This window comes from Trichosurus vulpecula, chromosome 1 (assembly GCF_011100635.1).
Source record: "Trichosurus vulpecula isolate mTriVul1 chromosome 1, mTriVul1.pri, whole genome shotgun sequence".
Taxonomy (NCBI): domain Eukaryota; kingdom Metazoa; phylum Chordata; class Mammalia; order Diprotodontia; family Phalangeridae; genus Trichosurus; species Trichosurus vulpecula.
The window spans coordinates 447,128,625-447,148,912 of NC_050573.1; the positions used below are offsets into that span (position 1 = coordinate 447,128,625).

The following is a 20,288-nucleotide window of genomic DNA, read 5'->3' on the forward strand; positions in this document are numbered from 1 at the left end:
GATCGATTGCGAAATTTCTCCAATTCTTCTAAATTTGAATCAGCTCCTTACATATTTTGGAAATAAGATGTTTATTGGAGAAAATTATTGTATATTTTCCCCCCAGGCAATTATTTCCCTTTTCATCTTAGCTGCATTGGTTTTGTTTGTGTAAAACCTTTTATATTTTAGCTTCTTTGTTCATAGTTAATTTAAAAATTTTTTATCAAAATTTATTAGTGTTATTAGTCTATGGTTTTCTTTCTCTGTTTTTACTATCCATGGATCAGATATCAAGATCATATTTGTAGTTTTTTTAAAAAAAAACATTTTTGTATCAAAATGAATTATCCGTTAACTTTAAATTAACGTTTTTCTTCTAACCTGTGCCACAGACCAAAATCTTGAAGCAGTAGTAGAGCATTAAATATATATGTATACGTATATACATATACATGTATACATGTACACCATATATGTAATTTAAGATATGTTTAACCTAGATTTTACATTTCCATTTGTCAAGTTAGAATATAAAAAATAAGCTTGAAAATCAACTTTGAAAAGCTTATTTTTCATTTGGAAAAAAGTATGAGTAATCTGAAATGATCAACTAAAATGAATAAAATATTGTACAGAGTCATTTTCATTTTGTGGTTGCTAAACATACTACTCATTCCTGGAAATTACTGAAAAATCTCCATGTGAAACTAAGTGATCTTTGTTGTCATCATAACTTTCATCACCAACAAACTTCATTCTTATTTTTATATCTTCTTAATCACTAGTTTGAGACCATTTTTATATCACAGAAGGAATTTGGTGGGATCCTTTCTTTTGCTATTTTTGCAAACAATTTGTATACTATTGGAAATAATTGTTCTTTGTATGATAGCATTCACTTGCAAATCCATTTGGTTCTATGGTTTTTTCTTTGGGAGTTTATTTATGGCTTGTTATAATAATAGCATTTTAGACTTGAAGATCTGTCCCACCCACCGATTAATAGGCCATGTGACCTGCTTAGTCACAGAAAGCCTAAGTCCCATGTTGGGGGAGGAGCTTCCTGAGAGGAAAAGGTAGTTATGTCACAGGAAATGCAGAGAGAGAGACACACAGAGAGAAAGAGAGAGAGAGAGAGAGAAAGTTGTTATGGCTGTTAATGACCATCGTGATAGTTAGAGCTGAGGTAATGAAAGTGGACCTCTGGTAGCTGAGCAGACTGTGACAGCTGTACTGTGAGTTTGTTTTTGGGAAGACCCCAGTGGGGGTTTGGAGAGGTTTTGGGATGGCAAGGCTCCATGTTGTAATATTATGTATTGAATGCTTCACTGCTGTGATGGATTGGGTAGATGGCTTATGGGATATGGTTCTCTGGTATCTGAATAAATGGTTTACTTCTTCTACCTTCTATGTGGAGAGTCACATATACTTTTTGGTACAGAACCACTTAGGCATTTTGACAATTATCATCTCTGTTGTTATTATTGCCTTAATAATATACTTGTTCAATTTCTTTTTCTGAAATAGGGTTGTTTAAATTCTTTATTTCTCGTTCTGTTCATCTGGGTGTTTTATAATATTATGAATATTCACTCACTTTATTGATCAGTTTTATCATCATATATAGTTGGGCAAAATATTTTTTATAACATCCTTTATTTCTTCATTTGCTGTAAATTTCCTTAAAAAAATTTTTTTTAGATACAATTTAGTTTTCCTGGTTTTTTTAAAATCAAATTATCTAATTTGCTTATCTAGTTAGTTATGTGTGTTTTTTTCCCCAAACAACCAATTCCTAGTTTTATTTATTAATTTATCTTAGAAAATTTTACTCACATCTCTAGGCTCAGGTCATTGTTTGGCATTTTGTGATAGATTCAGGTCTCTTCTCCTTCCTGAGCTCTGATATAGGTTAGTCAGGTGTCCTCTGACCATTTCCTTAATTTCTGAGACTTAAAAACAAACAAACAAAACTTCCTCTCCCCAACATCTAACAGAATGCAGGTGTTTATTAATTGCTTATTGAATTGAACAAGACCATATGTATATTAGAATGTGGTGGATTGGAGATGTACAAAGCGCTATAAGAGCTCAGAGGGGGAAGAGGTTATTTCCAGCTGGTTCCTAGCTAATTCTACTGCCATATACATTAATTAAACTAGAAAGTTTAAAGAATTGTTTTGAAAAAAAAGGTGTGATATATAACTCTTGTAATTGTCATCATCAGGTGTAGCTTGTTCCTGTGTGTTCTGTATAAGAAAAGTTTAAAAGAAAACACTTGTGTGTCACAAGCAGCTATTCCTGAGGTCATTTATTTCAGAAAAAAAATTCAGTTGCAAAGTAATTTCTGGTCTATGACCAGTCAATTCATTGTACTAACAATATCTAGATCCTGATGTCATAGCTGTAGAGCTGGAAAGGCATTCATAGACCTTTTAGTTTATTCTCTTCATTTTATTTTTTTTTTGTTTTTTTTTTGGGGGGGGTTCCGCAGGGCAATTGGGGTTAAATGACTTGCCCAAGGTCACACAGCTGGTACATGTGTCAAGTGTCTGAGGCTGGATTTGAACTCAGGTCCTCCTGACTCCAGGGCCCATGCTCTACTCACTGCGCCACCTAGCTGCCCCAATTCTCTTCATTTTACAGATGATATCCAGGGAGGTTAAGTAGTTGGCCTAAGGTCACTCGAGTTGTAAGCATCAGGTGCAGGATTTGAACCCAGATTCTCTCATTCCAAAGACAGTGCTCTTTCCTAAGTGGTACCACACTGCTTTCCTGTGGTCTTGATCTTCTTGTGAATGACAGATCAACTTAATTTCAGAGCTGTAACTAAGAATCTATGTTCCTCTGACAAATAGCATTAAAGGTGTTGTCAGTGACAGAGTTCATTGGACACCTGGAACAATGAAGGATCATTATAGTGAGGAGGCAAGTGAGAGAGAAGTTCATGCTAGCACACCTAGGGACTAGTGATGCTGTTGGTACCCTCTAAATTTGATATTATTTAAATTCAGTGCTCTGGCTCCTATAGCTATACCCTAGTTATAGTTTTGCTTAATTCCATGGGTCCAGACCCTAGCTCTAATCCAGACACAAATTCCCACCATGAAGCTTGCAAAGAAAGTATGGTTTTATTGAAGGATCTTCTTTGTATCCAACTGAGGTAAAGGCTGGAAACCAGGGATGCAGAAAATCTTTCAGTCTGAGTCAGAAAATCTTGTGGCAGGTAGGAGCACCAATAGTGGTTTCCCAGCTATCCTTAAAATATTATCAATTAACCCTGCTACCTTCTCAAACTATCGTTCTTTAACCCTTCTTCCTTTCATGGATAAATTTCTAGAAAGGGTCGGTTATGTTCATTGTCTTCATTTCCTTACCTCTTACCTCTTCTTCTTCCTTCTCCTCTTCCTCCTCCTCCTCCTCCTCCTTCTTCCTCTTCCTCTTCTTCTTCCTCTTCCTCCTCTTCTTCTTCTTCTTCCTCTTCCTCTTCTTCTTCCTCTTGCTCCTCCTCCTCCTCCTCTTCTTCTTCATTTAATAAATATAAGAGACACTTAGATACTTGTTTGAGTTCCATAGTACCGCAGTATGGCTGATTTGCAGTCACTTCTATCCCAAGACCTGTTAATATTCTCTCTCTCTCTAGTAATTTTCATTTGATTTTACTTTTTTTTAATTAACAAGCATTTATTTTCATGGATGATTGTTTTTTGAAAAACAACTCAAAGTATATGCCCTATCCCTCCCCACAATGCCATTTATGAAAATGTCATACTACTCTTTTTAGTTGGTTCTATAATGCCAAGGATAGTGTCCTAATTGTCTTTGTATCTCCTTCAGTGCCTACCACTCTATTTTATATACTGGAAATGCTCCATTTTTTTTTTAATTTTTGCTGAATGAATGAATCTATGGTATCAGCTATGAAGAAAAGCATATATCCTCTACTCAGGTCCCCTGTTCTGTAGCCTCTGCCTCCTACCTCTGCTTGTGGGCTCCAACTCTTGTCCCTGGTTCCAACTCTGGCTTCAGGAGCAGCAATCAAATCAACAGTGCCATTCCTGTAAAGGGCCTGCGAATCATTAACCTTGTGGCTTCAATGACCTCCTCCTCTGACTTTTCTACTTGAAATACTCCTCTTTGGCTACCACTACCATCAATGCGTTGTCTTTTCCTTTTAGAAGACAAGTTCTTTGAGGGTAAGGACTGTCTTGCTTGATTGTATTCCTAGAGCTTAGCACACTGTTTAGCACATAGTAAGAGCTTAATAAATGATTTTTCATTTATTCATTAATAATTTTTTATATTTTTGAAGTGTTAAGTATAATCCATGAATCCGTTAATTCATTAAGTATAATCTGAGCATAAAGATTAGTAAGTTTCTGTCCTTTCAGAGTGGTCAGATCATTCTTAAGTGAGAAGAATTTTATATATCTATATATATATATCTATATATAAATATATACACACACACACATATATATACATATATACACATACATATATATACACCTATGTATATTTCTTATCTATGCATAATACCATATATATGTGCCATATATACATAGATATTTGTACCAAGTTGTGTATATATATATATGTGTATGTATATATATATATATATATATATATATATATATATATATATATACACACATACACAAATATAGTATAAATGCTTTGCACGTAGTAGGCACTCGGATATTTGTTGACTTGAAGTGAGCTAAATATTCCATACAGGTGTAGCTTGTATGTTCTCCCTTACTTTCTCAAGGCCGTAAGGGCTACGTATCCTCTTGGGGTACCAGGGTACCAGGATGGTCTCGAGTTGGCTTTTTCTCTGTTGCCTTAAGCCCCTATCAGCTGTGTCCTTTTACTGTTAGGGCCGAGTGACTAGTACTCCAGTTCCATTTAACCATTCAACATCAATTAGCTTTTACAAAAGAACATTTACTTCAAAGCCTCAGCCATAGGAAACATGTACATTTTCCCCAGTATCTCTGGGGCATTATTTCCTTTATACCACCTCAGTTTCTAAGTGTGGAATAAGTTCAGTTTTGCTCAGTTCATATCCAAGGGTAGCATCTCTGTTCAATGAGTCTTAGATTCCACTGGGTGGGTGGGTGGAAACCCAGAGGTCCTCCCAAAGATTGCTCGTTTTTCCCTTGGACATCAGTTCTGCGCTGCTTGCAGTACTTGGCCTGGGCTTTGACTACCAGATTCCTGTGACTCACTCTTCTGATCTCTTGAAGCTCCTAAGGTTAGGACTTCACTCCCTTCACTGGATAAGATCCCCCAGAAGTGAATGAAGCAAAGAGACAGTAGCTACAACTGAGAGGCCTTTTTAAATGCCTTGACATTAGACCAAAGAGCCTCCTCTTCGACATACGGTTGGCCTTCTGGAACCTATTATAAAATATCTACGCACGCTACACAGTCTATTTCTTCAAGGAACTTCTGTTACATGTCATCCTGATTCTCCCAAGAGCAGGCTTCCATGTGGGGAGATGCTGTCCCAGGTTTTCAATGCATGGCAGAACCCTCCCCCATCCCTCTATTACAGATGGATTTACAGTCTTTGGAGGATTTGAATAATTGAACCTCCCTCAGCTGCTGCTTCTTTTTTTAAAAATTCAATTCAGTAAGTATTTATTAAGTAGTTCTGCAGAGAGAGGTACTGTGCTAGACTGTTGCACCTTCTATCAGAGAGCTTACTATCTCCTTTTGTAAGAAATAATTATGGAGCAGTTGGAGCCCGTATGTAATCAAGTTCCAAAAAGCTGGTTTGGAAGAAGTCAATGGGAATAAGCCATTATGAAAGATATTGGAGAGTTGTCTGTACAGTCAGCTCCCAAAAGCGAGGCCTGAACCTTTGTATCATTCACAATATATTGTATATCATAGGTGCTCATCTAAATTGACATTTCAGATGATGTAGATAGTATTAAATCACAAAAATAACCTGCATTCACTTCGGTGTCTGGAAGAGAAGAGAGAATCCTATGTGATCCTTCTGTCTCCTTCTTTGCTGTGTCTTTATCCAGGCGACACTTGCTAACCATAGGGGTGTCCTCCCAAGACTGTCCTGGGTTCTCTTCTCTACTTCCTCTATACTATTTCACTTGGTGATCTCATCAACGCCCATGGATCCAGCTATCATCTCTATGCAAATGAATCTCAGATCTATTTGTCTGTTCTTAATCTCTTTCCTGATCTCCATCTCACATCTTCAAATGCCTATTGGACATCTTGAACTGGGAGCCTTAGAACACATCTTACACTCAACATGTTCAAAATTGAAATCATTAAATTTCTCCTTAAACCATTCCCTCTTCCAAACCTCCCTATTAATATCAAGGGCACCACCTGTATTAGGAGGGCAGAGTTTATAATCTCAAAGAGGATCATAAACATGTCTGAAACGTTCGGAACCGCCGGATATAAGAAACTCTCAAAGTAGAAGGCAGAAGAATCAAAACATTTATTTAAGCTCCACAGTAACCAACCCATGAACCAGCAACCCCATTTTGATATATTGATCAAAAGCTTCCAGGCCCAATAAGTACGCCTTGAAAGAGTAACCAGGAGGCTACAGAGAAGCATGATTGCGTAAAGCAAAATCATGTTTCCCCCTCTATGGTAATAAGATTACCCACTGGACTGAAGTCTTTGTTCAGCTTCCTCCCGTAGGTCAGCTCTGCTACTGGCAGCTCCTGCTTCAGCTGTGGCTGTGGCTGTAACTGTAGCTGTAACTGTCGCTGTAACTGTCGCTGTAACTGTTGCTGTAACTGTCTCTGGCTCCAACCGGAAAAGGAAAAGAGAATCTTCAAGCTGTCCTCTCCCCTCTTATAGAGTTTTTGACATCATCAAGCACCGCCTGAACGACCAGGGCCGATTGGTTCTTGACTTGGCCCCTCCCCCTAGTGTAGCCGTTAACACCTCCCCTCAGCCAGCCCCATGACTCATCACACAGGAAGTTGTCTGCTTCCTGGAATGCTCTTTGGGCCTCCTGCCCCGGAAGAGCAAGCCACAGTGTCCAGAGGCTCAATGAGGTAAGCTGAGTCATTCAAAGAAAACAAAGGCCATTCTGGCTACACTCCACCCCTTGTTATAGGATACATAATCTAATCAGCCATGTATCCTAGAACATACATTGTGATCCAATTACAAAGGAAACTAAAACATATCATTCATTATAAAGCAAAACATATCATTTGGTGACATTCCTAAATATTGGTTTACGATTCAAATGTGATCCACCCCTAGATCCCAGCAAGATAATCTCTTCAATCAATCATCCCCAAAATAATTATTAATAATTCAAATGTCCACCCCTAAATCCTTGTATCCATTACATAGGATCAATAATATCATAACAATAAAACAACACAGCAAGGATAACACAAAATAAGTAAACAGAACACTATCATCATTTCCACCCCCCTTGAACGATTGGGGCTCAAAATCTTGGGGTGAGGGGTGAAGGTCTCATTTTCCATAGCTTCTTCATGCTGAAATTGGATGTAGAGATGGCCCTGCCCCCAAAAAGTCCCATTCCAGAGGTCATTTCTTTAACAAGCTGGCAGGAATTCCAAGAATGCTACATGCTTAGGCAGTCACCGGAAAGTGCAGGGTGCTTAAGCCTGAAGGAACAAAACTAGCAACAAGGTTAGCCAAAACAAAGGACAAAAAGAATAGACAAGTATGGACTATAATTCTTCAAATAAAATCATCTCAAGTTTGGTTGAGATTTCAGTTATGCAAAGATCCAACATCAGAGCCAAACTCAGGTGGGAAATGTTTCTTTTCAAAAGGAACATAATGAGGAAGCCAAGAGGATCCCACTCTAGATAGAGACTAAGATTGTCCTCCCAGCCTTTCCCCAAATGTACAAGTTTTCATCCGTTAATCACACAAGGTCACCTTCAGTCTGAGTGGCTTGTGGGCTTGCAGGAGCAGTTCTTATTTCCCTATTTCTCGTGTTATCAAGTCCTCTATACATTCTGTATAATTCATTGGTTGGAATTCCATCTATCATTTCAAAACCTACCCCTGCTCTCAATAAAGCAGTAAACATTTCTTTCCTTGTTACTCTCCTTTGGCGCCAAGTTTGCTGGTTATTCACCCTTCTCTCTCGAGGAGATCTATCCCTTCCCCAGTCACCTAAGTCATGTAACTGTAAAATCTTATTTATCACTGTTGTAAGACGGCTCCCTACTTCTCCAAGTAATAAATTCAAAATTAGTTGTTTATAAGCAGGGGGAGCTGTCCTAATTATTAAATTCCTATGAGGCAGTCCCATTGGATCATTGTAATATTTGTCTGCAGTTCCTATCATAATGGCAGTCTTCATTACCTCCTCCTTTAGTCTCATGATACAATCTCTAAGTGAATACCAGGGTCTGTGCTCAGTGGGCCACATAGAATCAGTAGCATATCTCTTATTGCATCCCACAGCGGCTAATGCCAACAGAGTAGTCCTGCTATCACCATCTCCTTGCTGATGATGTTCCCTAAAAGCTTGTTGAACTAGAGGATCATGGCTGATACCTATGAATCTCATGCAGTCTGTCCCATCTACTGATATTCCACTGGCCCCTTGATCACTGAGTCTTACCATCCAAGATATCAATGGTTCTCCTATTCTTTGGCTGAATCTACTCAAAATATCTGTGACCTCTTGCGGTGAGAAATCTTCCTGAATTTCCCTTGTAACTGAATCTTCACCTCGGGTTTCTGTCTTCCTCCTTTGTATGGGTCGAGCCCTTGTCTGATCATTTAACCATCTCCTATTCTCTGTGTGAGGCACATCCTGAACCCCAGTAGTGTTTTGTGCCTCAGCCCCTAACATTGTCTCATTCTCCCCCCACTCACTTCCTCTGCCACCATGGCTAGGACGAAGCAGGCAGTCAGGCTCTTTCTGGGCTGGGTTGAAATGCACTCTGGGCTTTTTTGGTCTCCTGTTGCTCTTAGCCACATTAATAGAAAAGTTCTCATTTGAGTCAGTTTGGTCTCCTGCTATCTGAGATTCCCCTTCTTCCTGTGGGGTAGGAGTGCCCCCATGTCTTTCACTTAGTCTCAATCTTTCGTATACTAGCCGGTAGGCTGATAACACTATCCAGCTTTGCCTAGATAGTGATGCCCCTGACTGAATCCCAACTTCTCGTAAACACTTTTCCAAATCCCTAGGATCTCCTCTCCGTAGCCTTGGTTCCCAGCTTTCACAGGGTCCAGCTTTTTTAGCCAATTCTTTTGCTAGGGAGGAATAAAATGGATCCTCCCATCCTGGGATATTCATCTCTTCCTCTGGAATTGTTCTGCTTCTAAATAGAGATCTTATACCTAGCGATCCCATCCTCGTCGCCAAGTGTATTAGGAGGGCAGAGTTTATAATCTCAAAGAGGATCATAAACATGTCTGAAACGTTCGGAACCGCCGGATATAAGAAACTCTCAAAGTAGAAGGCAGAAGAATCAAAACATTTATTTAAGCTCCACAGTAACCAACCCATGAACCAGCAACCCCATTTTGATATATTGATCAAAAGCTTCCAGGCCCAATAAGTACGCCTTGAAAGAGTAACCAGGAGGCTACAGAGAAGCATGATTGCGTAAAGCAAAATCATGTTTCCCCCTCTATGGTAATAAGATTACCCACTGGACTGAAGTCTTTGTTCAGCTTCCTCCCGTAGGTCAGCTCTGCTACTGGCAGCTCCTGCTTCAGCTGTGGCTGTGGCTGTAACTGTAGCTGTAACTGTAGCTGTAACTGTCGCTGTAACTGTCGCTGTAACTGTCGCTGTAACTGTCTCTGGCTCCAACCGGAAAAGAGAATCTTCAAGCTGTCCTCTCCCCTCTTATAGAGTTTTTGACATCATCAAGCACCGCCTGAACGACCAGGGCCGATTGGTTCTTGACTTGGCCCCTCCCCCTAGTGTAGCCGTTAACACCTCCCCTCAGCCAGCCCCATGACTCATCACACAGGAAGTTGTCTGCTTCCTGGAATGCTCTTTGGGCCTCCTGCCCCGGAAGAGCAAGCCACAGTGTCCAGAGGGTCAATGAGGTAAGCTGAGTCATTCAAAGAAAACAAAGGCCATTCTGGCTACACCACCTCAGTTACCCACCAGCTTCTTCTTGTGGGAACTTAGGGGGATGGACTAGATGTCCACTTGGCCCTTCTATAGATCTATGATTCTACAGAATATAATATATTTCATAAGAATTATATTTCTATCTTATATGGCATATAGAATATAAGAATATCATAAAGTATACAGGAGTAGTTTGCTGTTTCCTTCTCCAACTCCTTTTACAGATGAGGAAACTGAGACAAAGAGGGTTAACTGACTTTCCCAGGGTCACACAGGTAGGAATTGTCTGAGGCTGGATTTGAACTCAGAAAGATGAGAAAGATGAGTCTTTCTGACTCCAGGCCCAGCATTGTATCCACTGCACCACCTAGCTGCCTCTAAAATACTCATCCTGACCCCAGGCCCAGCATTGTATCCACTGCACCACTTATTTGCTTCTAAAATACTCATCCCTGACCATTACTCCCCTATATGCTTACTCTCCCTCTTACAGAGAGATTCTAATTGAGAGTAGAAACTGTCTCAGTTTTGCTTTTGTTCCTCCAGCTCTCAGTATAATGACTTGGTACATAGTAAGTACTTTTTCTTTCATTCTTTATTCTTTTTCAATGCCTTAACTTTTACTGCTAAATACTTTGGTATTACTGTTTAACGTCAAAGCTTAACATTTTATCAGTGCTTGTCATCCTTTACATTTTTGGGGAAATGGGGTGATGTAGACATTTTCAGAAAACTAAAACCCACTTAGGATCTCAAGCTAAAGAAATACAATTTTTGAAGGAAATATGATGTAATTACTAGTAAGGACTTATTGGAATATTCGATTTATTCAGTTACTAATGCATCAGCACTATGAAATAAGCTCTGGTGGAAAGACTAATACTAATTTTGTGGTCCATAAAATTTTTGGCAGCTGTTAGGTTACTTTGATGGAGTCCACAATAATGCCTGGATCCCACATAGATCATTTGTTACTCCTTTCTTCGTTTTCAGTTTATATGAAACTTAACTGTGGTAAAAATAGCATTGCTCAATCATCATGAGAATACCATCACATGAGAGTGACACTTTATTCTCCCAACAGAACACCAAAGCTCATGTTTTCAACAGCTGAGACAGCTGTTCTTGTGACCATTTGAAAGGAGAACTAAAGAAGGCGAGGGGGAGAAGAATAGAGGATGTTGGGAGAAGACTTCTATCGACTGCTAGACTGCTGGGAATCTGTAGCTTAGACATGGGAGGAGGTTCGTATTTGAGATGGATAATGTGAAACTACTTTGAGATGGAGAAGTTACTTTTCAGCCAGGCAAAGTGCCCTTAAGGCAGTTAAAGGTGAGGTGGGAGTATCTAAACAGGCCCCTGGTCAGCTGGAATCCAGAGGGGAGATGTTTGGAAGAAAGGTGGGGAGCATTAAAAAGGAGGTTGGCTGTAGGATATGGACAGAAGTGTAAGGGTTACACAGGTCAGTGTAGGGAGAACGATGTAATTCTACCACTGTCACTACCTGATCTGTAAAATGAAGGGGTTGGACTAGATGACCTCCAAGGTCTCTTCCTAAATCTATGATGCTATGAAAAATCAAAATGAGTGAAAAGCAAATGCGGTAATACAGGCAAAGCGCTTTGAGAACTTTAAACACCAGATAAATGTCAGTCGTTATCCTAGCCCAAGAACAGCAGGTGCTGCGCCTTGGCGAAAGGCATCTCGCCTCTTCCATCCCTTCGAGCATTTTCCTCCGACATGACCTCCAATGTATCCCGTATATGTCTTGTATGTGCATAGCTGTTTGTATGTCTTGAGGACACAAAGAATGTATTTACCTATCTTTGTCAGGGCAGCTAGCATCTATTAAACGCCTGTGGTGTGCCAGGCACTTTCCTAAACCCCAGGGATCACAAAGAATCGCAAAAAAACCAGTCTCTGCCCTCAAGGAGTTTACAATCTAAAGTACGTCTATCGCTTAGCACTATGCTTGGTGACTTGAGCTGACTTTTCCGGAAGCGACCCCAGCACCTCCTCCCATCCCGCCTGACTGCAGCGCCCGGGCCGGCAGGCAGGAGGAGCGGGGGCTCGGAGGTAAGGCCTGAGCAAGGGCAAGTCCTGTGCCAGAGAGCCTGTGCGCCTGCGCAGGGGGTGGGGGGGGGCGCGGGGGCGGGTTGCTCCATTCCTGCCCGGATCCAGTGAAAACAATCCCGGGCCAGACGCCGCCTTCGGCTCGGCCCTCGCTCCCTTCCTCTCTTCCTCCCTCGTTCATTCCCTCCCTCCTCCCTGGCTCGCTCGCTCCCTCCTCCCTCTCTCGCTAGTCTCTGCGCCTCGCTCGGCAGCGGGAATCCGGCCGGAGCCGGGCGGGAAGTCGGCAGGGACGAGAGGAGGTAAGGCGCTCCCGGGGCCTCGGGGGGCTTCCCTAGGCCGAGCGGGTGCTGGGCCTCAGGCCGCCGCGGGCGGCGCTGGGCCGAGGGGCCGAAGGACGGGCCGGGTCGGGGGCGGGGCGCGGCGGCCTCGGGCGCGAGCTCGCTGGTTCCTGGAGGATCCTCACTAACCCCTCCGGCCCCCTACCCCCGCCGCCCGCCTCCTGCCTCCCGCGGCGGGGTCGCGGCCCCGAGGGAAGTTCCGGGTCCGAGGAAAACTGCGGCCCAAACGCGGCCAGTTCACCTGGTGAAGGGCCGGCCCTCCCCGCCCCCCGGCTGGTCCTCTCGTGACCATCCCTGACCATCCCTGCCAGCAGCAGCCGAGAGGGAGCCACTGTCCAGTCTGTCCTTACTGCCTCGACCCCTCCAGCCTCGCCTCGTCCCATCCCTCCTTCACTCTAAATCAGAAATTCTTAACCTGGGATATACATAGAGGAATTTCAGGGTCTGTGACTTGGTTGGGGGAAAAATCCTTTTTTTTTTTCAATATAATCCAATGTATTTTATTTTATGCATGAAAAAAAAAAAAACCAACAACCCATTATTCCGGTAAGTGACCATAGGCTTCACTAAGACTACCAGACAAGTCCCTGACACAGAAAAGTCAAAATAATTTGTTTTAGAGACCGTCGGAAATGTTCTCGGAGGTTATCTAAACAAACAAACAAAAAAACCCATTATCTGTGACAATATCGACAGTCATTCCCAGAGCATAAAATGTGTTTTTGAGGAGACGTATATTCCCAGCCCTTTAGCGCAGCGCCGGGTTTGCCTGGGACATAGTAAGTGCTTAATATATGCTTGTTGATTGAACCATACCTTTCCGCCCCTCCCCCCTTCTCTTAGCCGAGCAAAGTTTAATTGCAAGGTTTGTACAAAGCACTGGTACATTTTTTTTTTTTTAAAGAAAGTTTTTAAGTATTACTGTTGTGAGGTGGAATACCCGTCCTTCAAGTAATGAGGCAGGATTTTCATTTGTTGCTTTGGAAATGGCCCATTTTATAGCCACATCTTTTTACATGATGCATTTGGAGACTAATGTGCAAAAGTGATGTTGAAGTAGGGGAGTCTAAATAAAAGTTTAGAAAGTAATTTAAAACATTCTACAACACTCAAACTTTTTTCTTTTAAAATTTGGGAAATATGCACCTGGCATCATCCACAACTGAATCTAGGGTGTGATTGTGTAGCAGAGCAAAGATTTGGAGTGTGGGTTTAAATCTCTGCTTTGCTGCTTAACGATATGACTGCATAATAAGTTCACTTCTCTGGCTTTAGCATGCTTATCAGTAAAACGAGGGGGTTGGACTATGAAATCTTATGTTTCTAAAAGCTTCAACTCTTTTGGTATTTAAGGTTCCCAGCCTTAAATGAGAAGGTTACATCATACTCATCTAGTCGGATTTATCACTTCTGGCCTTTCCTGGTGGAAGTGGCATGAGAAAGGGCATGGAGTTGAGAATAAGGATGATGTGTAGATGGTGACATAAAAAAAGGCTAATGTGAGTGGAGCAAAATGGTATTTGGTGGGTATAGGGAGTATTTAAAGTGTGCTCTACAATTTGGAACTATGCCCAAATATGTAAATAATATAAAAATGCTATAAAAATGTGCATACTCTTTGACCCAGCAATACCACTTCTAGGGCTGTATCCCAAAGAGATCATACAAGTGGGAAATGGACCAGTATATAGCGCAATATTTATAGCAGCTCTTTTTGTGGTGGCGAAGAATTGGAAATCAAGGGGATGCCCATCAATTGGGGAGTGGCTAAACAAATTGTGGTATATGAATGTAATGGAATACTATTGTGCTATAAGAAATGAGGAGCAGACAGACTTATTATAGCCTGGAAGGACATTTATGAACTGATGCTGAGTGAGGGGAGCAGAACTAGGAGATCATCATACGCACAGTACCTGTTAGGACTAACTTTGATAGACTTGGCTTCTCTCATCAATGCAAGGTTCAAAGACAGCTCCGAAATACTTGTGATGGGAAAAGGTATGCACATCCAGAGAAAGAATTGTGGAGTCCGAATGCAGATTGAGGCAAACCATTTGCTCCCTTTTTTTTCCTTCTTTTTTGGTTTCGTTTCTTCTTTATCATGATTCATTCCATTGGTTATAATTCTTCTTTCCAAGTGGACTATTGTGTAGATAAGTTGGATGTGAAGGTATGTGTAGAACCTACATTGAGTTACATGCTGTCTTGGGAGGGAGAGAAAATTTGGAACCCCCAAAATTGTGGAACTGAGTGTTGTAAACTAAAAACAAAAAATAAATTTATAATTTAAAAAAAGAAAAAAAATTAAGTGTGCTCTAGTCAGATTTTAAAGAACGTTCCTTTGTCTGCTTAAGACTTTTGCACTTTATTCTGTAGGCAAGGTAGGGAGGCATTGGGGCGTAGTTGAATTTGGTTACATGGGTATAGGAAGGTTGGTATAACTGAGTGAAAGTGGATTGAATCGGGAAGAAACTTGAAGCAGGAGTTTGAGGTTGTATCCTGTTATTCCAGGTTATTTCTCAGAAGAGCCTGCATTTTAAGGTCAGGCCATTTCCACTAATCCTGGCAAATCATCTGATATTTATTTCTCTTTTCCTCATCTTTTCATAGTATAGTTTCTTGGTGAATCTTAGCTTTTCTCCTTTTTGTATGGATTCATCTAGTGCTGTGCTGAATCTTTCTGCTTCCTCTCTGTGATTGTGATGAAGATATAGATGGCAAACTTATAAAATTGTTGACACAAACCTGAGAATAGCTCATTTGTGTTACTATGTCAGTACATAAAAAGATCTGAAGATCTATCATTAGATGGACCAGATCTAATTAGATAAAATACATTATAATAGGGTTGTAAAATCCAATACTTAGGTTAAAAATCATCCCCACAAATGAAAGATGGTATAATGTGGTAGATATATGTGGTTCATATGATTAAAAATTCAGTGGTTTTAGTGCATTCTCCACCTCTTTGAATGCTTCCATGCCCTTATACAGTGTTGTCCCACATTTGGAATATACATCCTTCTCTCTGCCTTGTAGAAATCTGAGCTTCCTTCCAAGTGCAGCTTAGGTACCACCTACCTGTTATTAGCACTCTCTTTCTCTTAAAATCACATTGTACTACCTGGCATGTATTTTGTATTTATTTACCTATGTGCATATTGTATTTCTCCAGTATAATGTAAGTGCATTTGAAGGAGGCTGATATCACTTTTTTCTTTGTATCTCCAGTGCCTAGAGGGAATTTAGTATAGTGGATGAACCATTTAGGAAGCCCTACTATATACTGGCTGTGTGAATATACCTCTTTAAGTCTTTAAATTGAAGAGTATGTGTAGATCTGCATTAATATGAGGGGTTCCTCACTCAGAGCTCCTTGTATGGATGACATCACAAGTTGTGTTAAAAAAAAAACCCAGTTCCTGGTATATGGTGGGCATTTAATAGATATCTAGTCCACATTGATTATTTTTGGAAGTCTTGTTACACTGCTGTTCTGTGCTTTTATAATATAGCACTTAATACTTTCATGATTAATCATATATGTACATTTTAAAACTACTTGTTCAAGAGATCCCATTCCATTTCTGTCTCCTCCAAAAGATTGCCATCCCCTGTTATCCCCTTACAGGCACACTTTAGAGATCTTGTGGGTTTGGCTCCAGACCACCACAACAGTGTGATACAGTAAAGTGAGTCACACAAAATTTTTCCATTTCCCATGCATATAAAAATTGTTTAGATGATGAGCCAAGATGGCGGCTGGAAAGCAGGGACTTGCTTAAGCTGTCCCCCAGGTTCCTCCAAACACCTGTAAAAAATAGCTCTGAACAAATTCTAGAGCTGCAGAACCCACAAAACAGCAAAGGGAAGCAGGGCTCCAGCCCAGGAAAGCCTGGATGGTCGCTGGGAAGGGTCTATTGCACGGAGCTGGGAGCGGAGTGGAGCACAGCCCAGCTTGGGCCGTTCCAGGATCAACCAGACTGGGAGCTGGGAAGAACAGGTGGTAGGGCCCTGAATCATTGAGCTGTGGCAGTTACCAGACTTCTCAACCCACAAATGCCAAAGACAACAGACAAGGTTAGTGGGAAATGCTGCTGGAACAGAGTGAAGAGTGCCTGGTTGGCCCCACTGGGGGTTTCGGAAGTGGTACAGCTCTGGGGCTACTTCCAGAGCTACAGCTGCCATTGCTTCCAGCCCCAGGCCCACCTGGTGGGAGGAATTAAGTGTCGGATCAGAGTGGGAGTGCAGAGCCAGCTTGGATCTGAGTTGTGGTCCAGGTTGGCGGTTCTTGGGGGAGGAAGAGTGCTGGTGTGGCAGAGCTTGCTGTGTAGAAGTAGCTCTGAAAATAGCAGTGCAGCCCCTCGAGCTTGGGACAAAGTACTCTCTACTCTACAAGCAGTCATATGCTAACAAAAAGCTCAAGGGTCAAGTAGTTGGCTGGGAACATGGCCAGGGAGCAAAAATGGACCCAGATTCAGACTCAGACTTTGGAATCTTTGGTGACAAAGAAGACCAAAACATACAGCCAGAAGAAGTCAACAAAGTCAAAGAGCCTACATCAAAAGCCTCCAAGAAAATATGAATTGGTCTCAGGCCATGGAAGAGCTCAAAAAGGATTTGGAAAAGCAAGTAAGAGAAGTAGAGGAAAAATTGGGAAGAGAAATGAGAATGATGTGAGAAAATCATGAAAAACAAGTCAATGACTTGCTAAAGGAGACCCAAAAAAATACTGAAGAAAATAACACCTTAAATAATAAGACTAACTCAAATGGCAAAAGAGCTCCAAAAAGCCAATGAGGAGAAGAATGTCTTGAAAGGCAGAATTAGCCAAATGGAAAAGGAGGTCCAAAAGACCACTGAAGAAAATACTACCTTAAAAATTAGACTGGAGCAAGTGGAAGCCAATGACTTTATGAGAAATCAAGATATTATAAAACAGAATCAAAGGAATGAAAAAATGGAAGACAATGTGAAATATCTCATTGGAAAAACCACTGACCTGGAGAATAGATCCAGGAGAGATAATTTAAAAATTATTGGACTACCTGAAAGCCATGATCAAAAAAAAAAGAACCTAGATATCATCTTTCAAGAAATTATCAAGGAAAATTGCCCTGATATTCTAGAGCCAGAGGGTGAAATAGAAATGTAAAGAATCCACCGATCACCTCTTGAAAAAGATCCCAAAAAGAAAACTCCTAGGAATATTATCACCAAATTCCAAAGCTCCCAGGTCAAGAAGAAAATATTGCAAGCAGCCAGAAAGAAACAATTTGAGTATTGTGGAAACACAATCTGGATAATACGAGATCTAGCAGCTTCCACGTTAAGGGATAGAAGGGCTTGGAATATGATATTTTGGAGGTCAAAGGAGTTGGGATTGAAACCAAGAATCACCTACCCAGCAAAACTGAGCATAATGCTCCGAGGCAAAATATGGATTTTCGATAAAATAGAGGACTTTTAAGCTTTCTCAGTGAAAAGACCAGAGCTGTATAGAAAATTTGACTTTCAAACACAAGAATCAAGAGAAGCAGGAAGAGGTAAACAAGAAAGAGAAATCATAAGGGACTTACTAAAGTTGAACTGTTTTGCTTACATTCCTACATGGAAAGATGATGTGTGCAATTCATGAGACCTTGCTCAGTAATTAGAGTAGTTGAAGGGAATATGCATATACATAGACAGAGGGCACAGGATGAGTTGAATATGAAAAATCTAAAAATCTAAAAAAAAATAAAATTAAGGGATGAGAGAGGAATATATTGAGAGAGGGAGAAAGGGAAAGATAGAATGGGGTAAATTATCTCACATAAGTGGCAAGAAAAAGCAGTTCGTTGGAAGGGAAGAGGGGGCAGGTGAAGGGGAAATGAGTAAATCTCTCTCCCATTGGATTTGACTTGAGGAGGGAATACCATGCACACTCAATTGGGTATCTTACCCCACGTGAAATTAGGGGCAAGGGGATAAAAAAGGGGGAATGATAGAAGGGAGGGCAGATGGGGGAAGAAGTAATCAAAGCAAATACTTTTGAAAAGGGACAGGATCAAGGGAGAAAATTGAATAAAGGGGCACAGGATAGGAAAGAGGGAAATATAGTTAGTCTTTTACAACATGACTATTTATGGGAGTGTTTTGCCATAATGATACATGTACGGCCTATGTTGAATTGCTTGCCTTCTTAGGGAGAGTGGGTGAGGAGGAAAGAGGGGAGACAATTTGGAGCTCAAAGTTTTAAAAGCAGATGTTCAAAAAAAAAAAGTTGTTTTTACATGTTACTGGGAAAATAAGAAATGGGGCATAGAAATCTATCTCGCCCTACAAGAAAGTAAGGGGAAAAGGGATGGGGAGGGGAGTGGGGTGACAGAAGGGAGGGCTGACTGGGGAATGGGGCAATCAGAATATATGCCCTCTTGGAGTGTGGGGGAGGGTAGAAATGGGGAGAAAATTTGTAACTCAAAATCTTGTGGAAATCAATGCTGAAAACTAAAAATATCAAATAAAAAATAAGTACATCATTAAAAAAAGTTGTTTATACTGTAGTCCATTAAGTGTGCAATCATATTCTGTCTGAAAAATTTACATATGTAAATTAAAAATACTTTATTGTTAAAAATGCTAACCATCATCTGAGCCTTCAGTCAGTTGTATTGCTGGTGAATGGTCTTTGTTCAGATGTTGATGGCTGCTGACTGATGAGGGTGGTGGCTGCCAAAGGTTGGGGTGGCTGTGGCAGTTTCTTAAAATAAGACAACTATGAAGTTTGCTCCTATCGATTGACTCTACCTTTCACTTGAACACTTAGAGGCCATTGTATGGTCTTTAATTGGCCTAATTTCAGTATTCTTATGTCTCAGGAAATAGGGAGGCCAGCAGAGAGGGAGAAAGACAGGATCAACCAGGCCAGTGGAGCAGTCAGAACACACACACAATTATATCAATTAAATTCACCATCTTATATGGGTCCTCTTTGCAGTGCCCTAAAACAATTACAATAATAATATCAAAGATCACTGACTACAGATCACCAGAATAGAATAATTATAATGAAAAAGTTTGAAGTATTTGGAATTACCAAAATTTGACTCAGAGACACTATGTGAGCACATGCTTTTGGAAAAATAGTGCCAATAAACTTGCTTGATGCAAAGCTGCAACAGACCTTCAATTTGAAAGAAAAAAAAATCACTATCTTTGGAGCGCCAGGAAACGAGGTGTGCCTGTATTTTCAATCTCTCCCTATCAGTTGGCTCATTTCCTACTGCTTACAAATGTGCCTGTATCTCCCCCATCCTGATAAAGCCTTCACTTTCTTCTATCCTCACTATCATCCTACATTTCTTCGGTTCTTTGTAGCTAAACTAAAAAATGTCATCTATAATAGGTACCTCTAGTTTTTTCCTTCTTAACCTCTTCTTAATTAACCCTTTACAATCTGACTTTCAATCTTATTCCACTGAAACTGCCTTCCAAAGTTACTAATGATCTCTTAGTTGCCAGATCCAGCGTTCTTAATCCTCCTTCTCCTTGATCTCTCTGCAGCCTTTGACACTGTTGATCACTGTCTTCTCCTTGATAATATACTCTTTTCTCTAGGACACCACTCACTTCTTATCTTATTTGACTGCTGCTTCTCTGACTCTTTTGCAGATCCTTTTCCAAATCATACCCTCTAACCATAGATATCCCTCAGGGTTCTGTCCTGGGCCCTCTTCTCTTCTCTACCGCTTAACTTGGTGATCAACTCTGAGTTAGGCTCTATAGGTTTAATATATACTTCTTGGTTGATTTTTTAAAAATGTTAA

At 40.8% G+C, this 20,288-nt stretch overlaps 1 protein-coding gene across 3 annotated transcripts in view; it reads left to right on the plus strand.

The window, feature by feature from the left end:
* The first annotated feature begins 12,339 nt into the window (after nucleotides 1-12,339).
* ZFYVE16 (zinc finger FYVE-type containing 16) overlaps nucleotides 12,340-20,288 on the plus strand; it is a 72,226-nt gene continuing 64,277 nt past the window's right edge. For all 3 annotated transcript variants that reach the window (XM_036764502.1, XM_036764520.1, XM_036764509.1), the window contains exon 1: nucleotides 12,340-12,438. The gene's annotated coding sequence lies outside the window, so the exon portion shown is untranslated. The remainder of the gene's footprint in view (nucleotides 12,439-20,288) is intronic.